Source organism: Glycine soja, chromosome 12, assembly GCF_004193775.1.
Source record: "Glycine soja cultivar W05 chromosome 12, ASM419377v2, whole genome shotgun sequence".
Classification (NCBI taxonomy): domain Eukaryota; kingdom Viridiplantae; phylum Streptophyta; class Magnoliopsida; order Fabales; family Fabaceae; genus Glycine; species Glycine soja.
The window spans coordinates 32,223,486-32,235,311 of NC_041013.1; the positions used below are offsets into that span (position 1 = coordinate 32,223,486).

The following is an 11,826-nucleotide window of genomic DNA, read 5'->3' on the forward strand; positions in this document are numbered from 1 at the left end:
ATTTGCTCTTTCATGGCCTCCATGTCAGCCTCCATCTACTCTTGTACCTCCTCCGCTTTACCCATTACTCTAGCTCTAGCATGGGTTCGGTAAAGGCACCGTAAAGCATGTTTTTTTTTTATATAACAATGATTAAGTTCTTTTTTATTTTTTTTTCAAGGAAAGAATGTAATGAGCAATGCAACCAATGAAAAGTATGGATTTACGTGAATGATGCATAGTTGAAGTATTGCGAATTTTTACGCAGGACATGGGGTTGAATCAATTTAGATTTTCAACATAGTCCATGACATCTTTGTCAAGGTGAAGCTGGAAGTAACAAGGATATCAACAATCCTAAACGTGTTTGGTAGTAGACGAAGCAATGATGTAACACGATCCATCTTTTTCCCCAATTTTTGCAAGATGGTTACTTCCATGCTTCAACTTGACTCGATGAACCTTTTCGTAAAAGCGCGAGCTTGGTTCAACCCCATAACCCAGGGAATGGCAATTTTGATTGCCAATACTTCAACAACATTTCATAGGGATGAAAGACTCGAGAATACGCATGCTATGCATGGAAAATGTAATTATGAGATTGAGATGCCCGAAGAGACATCCTTTCTTAATTAACCACGCATTAGGTACCATGCTCAATCATTTTGTTTTGTTGTTTGTGTTTTTTTTTTTAATTTTAGAAATGGGTTTATGATCCCAACATGGTTGGCTCATGGTACCTAACACATGCAACTAAGAATGCATTATGAATTTTCATGCTTCCCCTTTTTTGTTTTTGTTTTGTAGAGGAAAATACAAGGATCATGTATGAGCAAACATGTAGAACAAAAAGTATGTTGAACGCATATGCATGATGATGCAATGACTCATGCAAAATGGGAATGTGATAATGGACAGATGAGGAACGATATGTTCATTATGATGCTGAAGAGATGCTTATGCGGTGCATGATATGAATGCATTTACGGACACGAGAGCCCGGAAAATCATCTCTCCTTACTGCGCATTTGGGGGCGCAGTGCCCCATGTGTGCAGTTAAGAAGACGATATGGATCTTTCGACTTCCCACGACAAAAGACGAGACCCACATACAACGCATGTGTGACGGAATGATGCAGATGCGCAAAAGCGCAACAGGGGGATGCACAGAGTACGACAATATCCATAAATAATTACAAGCAAAGGCGTATATGACATTTAGGACTACATGCATGGCAGTGTTTAAAACGGCACGCAGCGTGTTTGCTCTGTGCCCCTATTTTAGGGACCTACAGGATAGTATCTAGGGGTCTCTAATAACTACTCCCAATGATTCATAACTCACACGATTGTTTTCTAGAGGTATCATCACTCAAGATAATAATATTGTGGCGGTATGGAATACCAGCGACAACATATTATAAAGAGAGAAAGCTCTAGACGAGGTTTCACTATTATCAAGCAAGTCGGAGACCTAGCATGATCATAGATTCACCTCCACTCCTTAAATTCCCATGAACCCGGGTATAGGGCCCCTTTTTCACTCAAACCCGTGGGTGCTTAGAATGCAGTGTAAAGAATGTGAAATAGACAACAATTATTTACATTTTACACAGTTCGACAAAGGCACACACAAAGTTTCACAATTCCACAATTTTTTAAAATAGGCCTAACTCACAAAAAGTCCCCAGTGGAGTCGCCAACTGTCGCAACATGCCCTTTTGCGGGCGTGCGAGGCGAGGCTCACGGGTGCGCTTTCCAAAGGAGGAAAGATGCGCAGAGTCGCCACCAACGTTTATTTGTGGGAAACGTCGGAAAAACCGAAAGAAACCGGTCGAAATGAAAATTCTAAGTTCGAGAGTTGTATTTACGTTTGAGGAAGGTATTAGCACCTCTTACGTTTGTCTCAAAGGACAACAGCCTATTTTTCAGAATTGTGGAAATTGTGTTATCTTAACTTTTAGTTCTTTTTATTTTTTTGAGGTCGACAAAAGCGGGGCTCTTGCTCCTACGTACCCTCCATCGAAGAGGAAATCAGACCTACGTAGTTCTTTCTTAAGGGTGAATCACACGATTTCTTTTTACTTGAAAGGTGATCATTTAAAGGTGTTGGACCTTAAAAATGATCCATTAACTTGGTAAGAAAGACTGAGATAATAAACTTTCAAATCCCTTTTTTTAGTGATTTTTTGTGGATGAGCTTGACTTGGCGAATTGATTTTAGCCTTAGTTTCACTTTAGTTATTAGTCAATTCAATTAAGAATGAGAAATCCCAAAGAGAAAACGTCCGATTGATTTTTTTTGGTTTATTTTACTAAAAGATATTTTTTGATTATTATATTATTATATTACCTCTTTTTGGTTTAACCGTGGTTACAACGTGAACGATCGGTTAGATTTTGTTTTAACAGTGATTAAATGAGATTACAACACAAATGATCGGTTGAAATTCATTTTATCATTTATTAGGCGAGAAAACGGCTTAAATAAACGGTTAAAGCACGTTAAAAACGGAAGAAAAGAAAACTGAAAGTAAACGAAATTAAAGTGAAAGTACACAAAACAAGAAATGAATTGAAAGTCTCGGATTCGAAAACTTACCCGTTGAAGAATGAAGAACGAACGAAGAACGAACGAAGAACGGTGAAGAACGAAGAAGAACGATGAAGAATTTCCACAGAATCGCTTACGGAAGCGTTACGGAAGCACTTCGACTCGATTTTTCTTTACGAAAACGTGTTTTTTGCCCAAAATAGCCGAAATGCATAGCCAAAGGGGTCTTGAACATTTTGAAACAGCTCCCCCCTCCTCTATTTATAGAAAAAAAGGGAGGTGCTTGCCGCCCAGAGACTTAATGAAGAAGATTTCTAAGCGCACCCGAATTACTAAGTTCACCCCCCTTTTCGTATTTTACGGAAAAGTTATGGAAGCTTTACGGAAGTGTTTTTGAATTTGATTTTCATTTTTTTTCTCTTCCCTTTCACCAATGTTAAGTGGAATATGCTTACCCAAGGTTTTCGGAAATTTTACGGAAGTATTACGTAAGTCGCAGAAGCCCCGGAAACCATTTTTCAAAAACGTGGAGGAGCTTGCCGCCCAGTTGCTTCCTCCTTAAGCAACCCAACTTCCAAAATGTTCCGGAAGGGCCTAGATTTGAATTTCTATTTAAACCCCTATCTTGATAAGTTCACCCCCCTTTACCTTTTTTGGTGATTCTTTTTCTGTAACGTTACGAAACTTTACGAATTTCGTAACGATACTTATTTTCTTTCCGTAAGGTTACGGATCCTTACGGATCATGTATTTACTCTTTTTTAGCTTTCGAAAGGAAGAACACCTCCTTTTGGTTTCCGCCATACTCACGGATTGCGTAACAACACCTCCTTTTGGTTTCCGCCACATTACGGAATTTCACGGATCGCGTAACCATGCTTTCTTTTGATTGCCAGTATGTCTCGGGACTTCACATATTGTGAAACAAAGGATGTCAAGTATCTCAAAGCGGCCGATCAAAGGTTGCATATTATCATGTAATAATCCTCGGACGAAATTAGGGTATGACACGCGTCATTTGAGACACAATGTCCACTAGAACAAGGTTCCAGTCCACACTGGGACTTGTGCCTGAGTCCTTACATCCATCACATAAGGTACATGTCTTTCAAAATGAACTATGCCTACTAGCATATGGTCCTACTCGACACCAAGACTTGTGTCTGAGTCCCTGTAACTAGCACACCCAGGTCTTAACACATAGATCATTATCATCCTCGATTGCAAGCCAACTGGGTCACACACAAAACATCACATGCAACAGTGCTCGAGGTCACACCTCTCAGTCTTCAATAAAACATCACATTCCACAATTATAGTTGCCTTGGATTCACACTTCCTGGGTCTTTTTAATCATACAAAAGCATATTATAACTCACATGGAAATCACCAAATCATCACACAACACTTAGACAAAAATTAACAAAGCAAATCATCAATACTTAGTCAAAATTTAAACAATTCAATAAATTCAAGAACTTGCATTAAAAACCCTAGCTTTAAGAAAATAGGCAAATTCAAGCCTTTGTAAAACTTTGCAAATAATCTTACTACAGAAAACTTTTAATACAGACTTAACATAAATATTCTTATCTTTCTAACATGGTAAAATACTTCATCACCAAAAATCTACAAAAAAACATAAAAATTCTACAAGGAAGTGAGACAGAGAGCCCTTTAGTTTGGACATAGTTCAAAGATTCGTGAGTTTCTACCTCTTCCCAAAACCAAATAGACTTCTACTTTTATAGTGTGAAGCTAACATAATCCTTTTTTCTGAAAGGTAAAAATTGCACAAATATTAGTCCTATGTTTCTCCTTGTGAAATTTTATTTTACCACTTTTGCAGACCTAAAAATTGTCTTTCCTTCAACAATCATGTTTCACTTGATCCTTTAGAAAAAGAAGATGAAATCCATATTTTTGTAATGTACATGGCTGGAAATAATTTTTTCTCTATCTTGATAAAAAAAATAAAGTAAACCTTTAGTTCAGATTATAACCACAGAAGCCAAAAGTTACAAAGAAATATGGCACTACGAAACACTCCTTGAACAACAAGATAGTCACCTTGAATGTCACAAATAGCCACAAAATGGCCTCATCTTTCAAGGTCTTCAACACGAACGCTGTTGAAAATTGTATATGGAGAAACGCAAAATAAGTTTCATGAAAATCTAATGGGTAGATTTCAATCTAGACTTGAAACCTTAAGACCAGTCCATAGGATAAAATCTTCCAACTATACTCTCCCTTCTCAAAGCCTAATTTCAAAAATCCAAACTTGCTTTGTAAAATCTAAAAAAAAAATTGGACAAGGTCTCCTTTGTACTAGGAGCTCTTCCAAAGCATGAAAAAAATTAAAAAACATAGGAAAATCGTGCATGCAAGGAGAAAGATCTCAATTTTTGCAAAAACAGTGAAAAAACTTAACAACTTTTGATGCATGCAATCCATTGGAGGATCAATACACCATGGTTGCCTCCTCCCAAAGGCAACCATGGGGGATAAGTTCAACACAAAGGTCCCCTTTACCACAAGGTTCATTTCACACGAAAATGAAGAGAGGATGAGGGTGCAAGCTTTAGGCCTTACAAGCACTGCACAAGACTTTGTGCAAAATTTTGGATGGCTCTTCCTTCCCCTTGGTGATTCATGTGTGGTGTGTTTGAAAGGGGAAAGATGAGAGGTTTTTGGTTGCTTCTTAGTCAACTGAAGAAGGTGAGAGAAGAGAGTTCTTTCACTTGCGCACTTAAGCTTGATTTGAAAAGAACATGAAGTGAGTTGGTTAGAGTGTAATGGAAAGGGTTGAGTGTACAAAGAGGTGATTGGGAGAGAGTGTTGGTAAGCATGGCCAGCCCTTCCCCCTTATTAGTGAGTGGAGATTTGCAATGATTGCAGAAAAAAGGATTTACACTGTGTTATTAATTTACACAATGTAACCCTGCACTATGAAAATCTATTTTTCTCATGTCCAAAAATATTTTTCTACTAACTTAAGAATTAAATCTAGTCAAATAAATTTTTATAAAACTAAGTACTTGAGACATTAAATAAATTCCAACGATCAATTATTTACTATTTTTCTTTGAAGGATTAATTCACAACAAAATATCCCCAGCAAAAAAAATATTTGGGCAACACTTACCGATAATTAACCACAGGGAACCCAATTCTTAAGAAAAACTCCACTCACAAAAGAATAAATAAGTTAACATTGTGATTATTAATTAAACCATACCCTACAGGAAATTCACTCACACCAAGAAACGCAAGAGATATAATTACAAGAAAATACTTACACAAGAATAATTACATGTATATTCAAATAATTGATTTTTGTTTAATTTTATACTTAACCTTTATTAAGAAACTACTAATTTCCCATTCTTTTCCTTAATTATACAAATACTTTATTAATCACATGCAATTACTCAAGACACATGTTTTCTTATTAGAAATAATTAAATCTTAACCAACTCACTTAGGTGTTCGCTTACTGGGCCGAATTTTGGGGTGTTACACAATGTCTACGAGATCCACCATCACAAGAAGATTTTCCATCATCCTATCTATAGATAATGTTGAGAACTTGTCTGCCAATAGGCATAATTCAAACATGGAAGTTACCCAATGATCTCCTTATGATTGTACCCATTGGTGAAGGGTAAAAGTAAAATAGAATTTAAATAATTTTCAATATATTATAATTCATTCATTGTCTTTTAATTTTGTGTAACCTGATTTTGTATTTAGGTTTGAACCTTGTAGGATTGTGTCATAGGCTATCACAAAGACCATTAAGCAACAATTTCTTTATCTATGGCCTTCATGGGGAGCAATGAAAGACCATGAAAAGGATGCCTTCTTCCAATGCGTTACAGTAAGTTAATAATTTTTGTAAGATGAGGCACTAATTATAGTTGGGACTTGGATTTTGTTACACATTTAGTTTTTTGAAGTGGATGACAAGTTTGTTTTCACTGAATTTAGATAGGTTTCAATGATGTGCCATTATTTTCTCCTATTTCTTAACCCTTTTTGCACCATTTTAAGTACTGATTAATCTTAATTGTCAAATTGATTAGGCAGTTTTATTATTTGGGCTCATTCAGCTAATTTGATGTTTTAAATCTAATTTCAGGAATTAATGAAGCATTGGGCTTGAATCCAGAATTGGGCTTGGACTTGAAGAGGGCATACTATTTTATTCTACAAAATTTTATCTTATCTAGATATTATTTAGATTTGATCTCATCTAGATATTATTTCATCTAGATCTTATCTTATCTTATCTAGATTTGATTTGATTTTATTTATGGGCTTTGATTTAAAACAGATTTGTAAGCTTTGGGACTGGAAAACTATATAACAGCACCAAGGTTCTAGTTTAGGTTCTCTCTCTATCTCTCCTCTCTTCTCTTTCTCCTTTTTTTCGTTTTTGGCAATTCCAGTTCTGATTTTTTGTTTTAGCAATAAAATTTTGTTCTTCAATCTATAATTTCGTTCTCTACTGATTAATGGAAGGCTGAGTCTCTAGTGTTGTTTTCTCTTGAGGATCAAGCACATTTCTCTTTGAGGTTCTATTATTACTGTTAAATCCTGTTCATTTTTTCCTCCTCACAATTACTCTGTATTTGTTGCTATTAATCCATGCATGCTTATTGTCTCTGCGCTTAATTTACGTTCATGCTTAATGATCATTCATGATTAATTGGTGTATGTGTTGCTTAATCACATAATGAATGCCTTATGTTAAATTTCGCTTAGTAATTTAATTTAGGGTTGGATTAAGTGGTTGAACTAATAAAGGATAAATTCTCGCAATCTAGGATAAGAGACTTGCTTGTGAATCAAGGGGAAACAACGTGTTTTCATTCTGATATTTTCTAATTAACATTTATTCGCTGTTTAATTTACAAAAGCAAACACCCCCCCTTTGTTACTATTTTCTTACTATCTGTTATGAACATTTGGTGTATCATTGCTCGTTGGGAAACGACCTAGGATCACTTCCTAGTTATTGCATTTTAATGTTTATTTGATTCGGGTACGGCCTCGATCAAATTTGGTGCCGTTGCCGGGGAGCAGTGTCCAAAGGTTCATAATAGCTAGTAATTCGTGTTTTATGTTTAGTTGTTTTATGCTTTCGTGTGTTGTGTTAGTGTTGTGTTAAGTGTTGTTTAGTGTCTTGCTATTTTGTTTAGTGTGGTGTTGTGTTTTAGTTTTTCTGTTCAGCGCTTCCCCTATTTCAGTTTTGTGTTTTGCTGTGAATAGTGATTTGCAATGGATTTAGTGACCACTTTTGTTGAACTGGAAAACAGGGTAGTAGTGGAAATCCCTTAGCGACAGATTTTAGAGATCACCCTTGTTGAATTAATTGGGATTTTTTGTTTTGGTAGCTATAGTTGTTATTTTTGGCTGAATTTTTTTGTGGTCACTTCTTTTGATCCATATTTTGTGGGAAAAATACCTGGAGCCCTTAGTTTGGTCAGATTTGAAAGTTCCAAAAAAGTAGCAAATTTGATTTTTGTCAAAACTTCAAACGACCATAACTTTTGCTCCGGTTATCAGAATCGCTATTATTATATATGTATTTGGGGTAGAAAAAAATTTCCCATGCTATGGCAGCTAGCTGTCAGCCGGCTGAGGTCTCCTTCTTCCGAAAATTGCGATTCTGTCAAAAGTTTTTTATTTTCCAAGTATTATTCTCTTATTTTTCTTAACATATCATTTCTAGCTTCTATAGTTAGACTTTGAATTTTCGTTTGAAATTTTTTGTGCTATCTTATCATCATTTTATAAGGTTTCTCACAAAATTTTAAGTCATTTAGATATCATTTAATGGTAGTTGTAGTTCAAACCTACACTGTTACTTGCATAAGAAGGCAACTAGTTGTGCATGCTGAATATAGTGTATGACTAGAGGCAATCCATCTGACTTACAACCCTTTGATCCTGAGATAGATAGGACATTTTATAGATTAGTTAGACATCATTTAATACCTTTTGAGCATCATGAACATTCTGTTATTGGTGATTTTGAGCATTATTGTTTTGAACATTCTAATTTTGAACATTTTGAGAACATGGCACAACCTCCACCCCGTGAGAGGACTCTAAGGGAAATGGCTGCACCTGATTTCACCTACGAAAGCTTGTGCATCCAATACCCTGATGAGGATGTCCCATATGTTCTTAAAACTGGACTAATCCTTTTGCTTCCAAATTTTCATGGCCTTGAGATGAAGACCCACACAAACATCTGAAAGACTTCCATATTGTCTGCTCCACCATGAAACCCCCAGATGTCCAGGAGGATCACATATTTCTGAAGGCTTTTCCTCATTCTTTAGAGGGAGTGGCAAAGGACTGGCTTTATTACCTTGCTCCACAGTCTATCACGAGCTGGGATGACCTCAAGAGAGTATTCTTAGAAACAATTTTCCCTGCTTCCAAGACCACGACCATCAGAAAGGATATTTTAGGCATTAGACAACTCAATGGAGAGAGCTTATATGAATACTGGGAGAGATTTAAGAAACTATGTGCCAGTTGTCCTCACCACCAGATTTCTTAGCAGCTTCTTCTCCAATATTTTTATGAAGGACTCAATAACATGGAGAGAAGTATGATAGATGCTGCCAGTGGTGGAGCCCTTGGAGACATGACCCCTGCTGAAGTGAGAAATTTAATTGAGAAGATGGCTTCAAAATCCCAGCAATTTAGTGCCAAAAGTGATGCTATTGTCATTAGAGGAGTGCATAAAGTAGCCACAAATTCATCTTCATCAGCGGAGACTAAGAAGCTTGAAGGTAAACTTGATGCCTTGGTTAACTTGGTAACCCAATTGGCCATGAATCAAAAATTTGTACCTGTCGCCAGACTCTGTGGTTTATGCTCCTTTACCGACCACCACACAGACCTTTGCCCTTCTGTGCAACAATCTGAAGCGATTGAACAGCCTGAAGCTTATGCTGCAAACATCTACAATAGACCTCCTCAACCTCAGCAGCAAAATCAGCCACAACAGAACAATTATGACCTCTCCAGCAATAGGTACAATCCCGGGTGGAGGAATCATCCCAACCTTAGATGGTTGAATCCTTCACAATAGCAGCAACAATTTTAGAATGTTGCTGGCCCAAGCAGACCATACGTTCCTCCACCAATCCAGCAGCAACAACAACAACAACAACTACCCCAGAAACAACAAACAATTGAGGCCCCTCCGCAACCTTCCCTTGAAGAACTTGTGAGGCAAATGACTATGCAAAACATGCAGTTTCAACAAGAGACGAAAGAAAAGAATCCAGTAATTGTTTGAAGCAAACATTCTTTCATTTTCTTTTCTGATTAAGTGACATTATACGACTTTTCGTCATAATAACTAAAATTTCTTGTATTAAACTTTATAAAATAAGTACTTCATAAATTTTGTTATTCCAACGTTGGTTTAAATTTGTGGACTAACTAAACCAAGATATTGAATCAGTAAAACATATATACCGTTCATGGTGTGACATCCTGGAAATTTCTACCCGGAATTTTTGGAAACGATGCATTCTGAATGATTATATATATATATATATATATAAGTATTATTCAGTGTATATGCATATATGTCCTTGGTAGAAGTAGGAATAGTGGGGGAAAGATACGCGGGTTAGGCTAATTAAGGAAGAGAAATCCATAACTGGGAGGTTATGGGTTAATTCTTAATTAATTAGTTTAAAAATCATCGTTTTGCGTGCGACTTAAAATTTAACAAAACCAACCTCTTAACAACGCTCGGGGTTTTATTCTGAGCATTTTGATATATTTATTGCCTACTTTCGAAAACTGGCCCCAACGGACGCAGAGAAACATGAGGAACTGGAACCAGAGAAACGACACGCAAACCGAGGCAGGATTTTAGCGTTTCAAAGGTCAGATTTTTCTCACTTTTTGTGGCTGAGTATGGGTCACAATTAAAAGAGAAAGTGGGCCCTTCTTGCTCCACTCAAATGGAGACATGTGGCATAGCTTAAATAAAATAATAGAAAAAGAGAAAACCCTTTACTTAAAACCAAAAGCTGTTCTCTCTCCTCACTCAGCAAAACAGAAAAATTCAGAAGCTCTCCCTCTCTCTCACGCAGCCTTCTTCTTCTTTTCTCCCATCCACCATTGTTGCCCAACAAAGCTTCAACCTTTGGTGCCCATTTCTGCTCCAAATCGCGAAAGGAGGGCATTTTTGGAATCGTGAAGTGTGTGTCTACGAGTGGGACTTCGAAACTTCAGGTTTAGGTGGACTTCTTTCTCCTTTGATTTTCGTGGGTATGGGGTTTTGGGAGATATGATGGGTAGTCTTGCTAGGTTTCTGCTTTATGATGATTATTTGTGAAGAAACTTGTTGAAAGCATGTTGAACTTGCCATGTTTGGATGAGTTAAACATACCCATTCAGTTTTAGGGTTTTCATGATGATGCTTGTGATGTTTATGTGCTGAAATTGCCTATGGAAACTGTTAGAGATGAAGGGTAGAGTTAACCTAGGGTTAGAAAGTGAGAATGTGGTGTTGTGAGTGGAAAAAGAGTGAGGCTTTGAGAGTTGGAAGGTTAAATCTGGATTCTGTGGTAAATGGAGATTAAAGTGAGTTAATCCTAGCTTGAAATGTCTTTTAGGACTTAGGAGAAAGCTTGGACTGTGCTAGAGAGAAAAACAAATGACCAAAGTGAACAAAGAGCCATTTCTAGGGTAAATTTGGGTGTCGAGGAGTCAAATTTTGATTCGGTGGAATTTTAGGTGTAAATCCAGTTTGAGCAAGTTTAGATTGATGTTATGGACTGGTGTGAGGTGAGAGTTTGCTTCAAATTTACCTCATTCTAAATTTCACTTCTCAAGTCTAGAAAATCCATTAAATTGAGGGGTTATGGACACCTAGATTTTGTGTTGCTGTGGTTTGAAGCTTGGCTTTGGTTTAGACATGATTGATACATGATTTGGGACTTGTAGGATTTGATTTGGGCAAGATTGGATGAGGGGAAGTGTGGTTTTCGAAATCTGCACAAAGTGCAGATTTTTGCTGTGAAATTGTGCAGCAGAATTTTGCACAAGTGCAGAAAAATGCTTGTGTGTGATTGGTTGTGGAAAGAGTAGTTCAGAATGAGTTCTGGATGTTTGCTAGTAGATCCCAACGGTCAAAATGTAGGCTTATGTACTAGAGACTTCCAGTAAACTTTTGGAGTTGATCCAATGGTTAACGAATTGGAATGAAGGAATTGTTACTGGGGTCTTTAAGTGAGGAAAGCTGT

General features: G+C 36.9%; 1 non-coding gene across 1 annotated transcript; it reads right to left on the reverse strand.

The window, feature by feature from the left end:
- Positions 1 to 8,999: 8,999 nt before the first annotated feature.
- On the reverse strand, positions 9,000 to 9,106 carry LOC114380661. The gene has a single exon (XR_003659834.1). It is a non-coding gene; the product is annotated as a small nucleolar RNA R71 (small nucleolar RNA).
- Between the last annotated feature and the right edge of the window lie 2,720 nt (positions 9,107 to 11,826).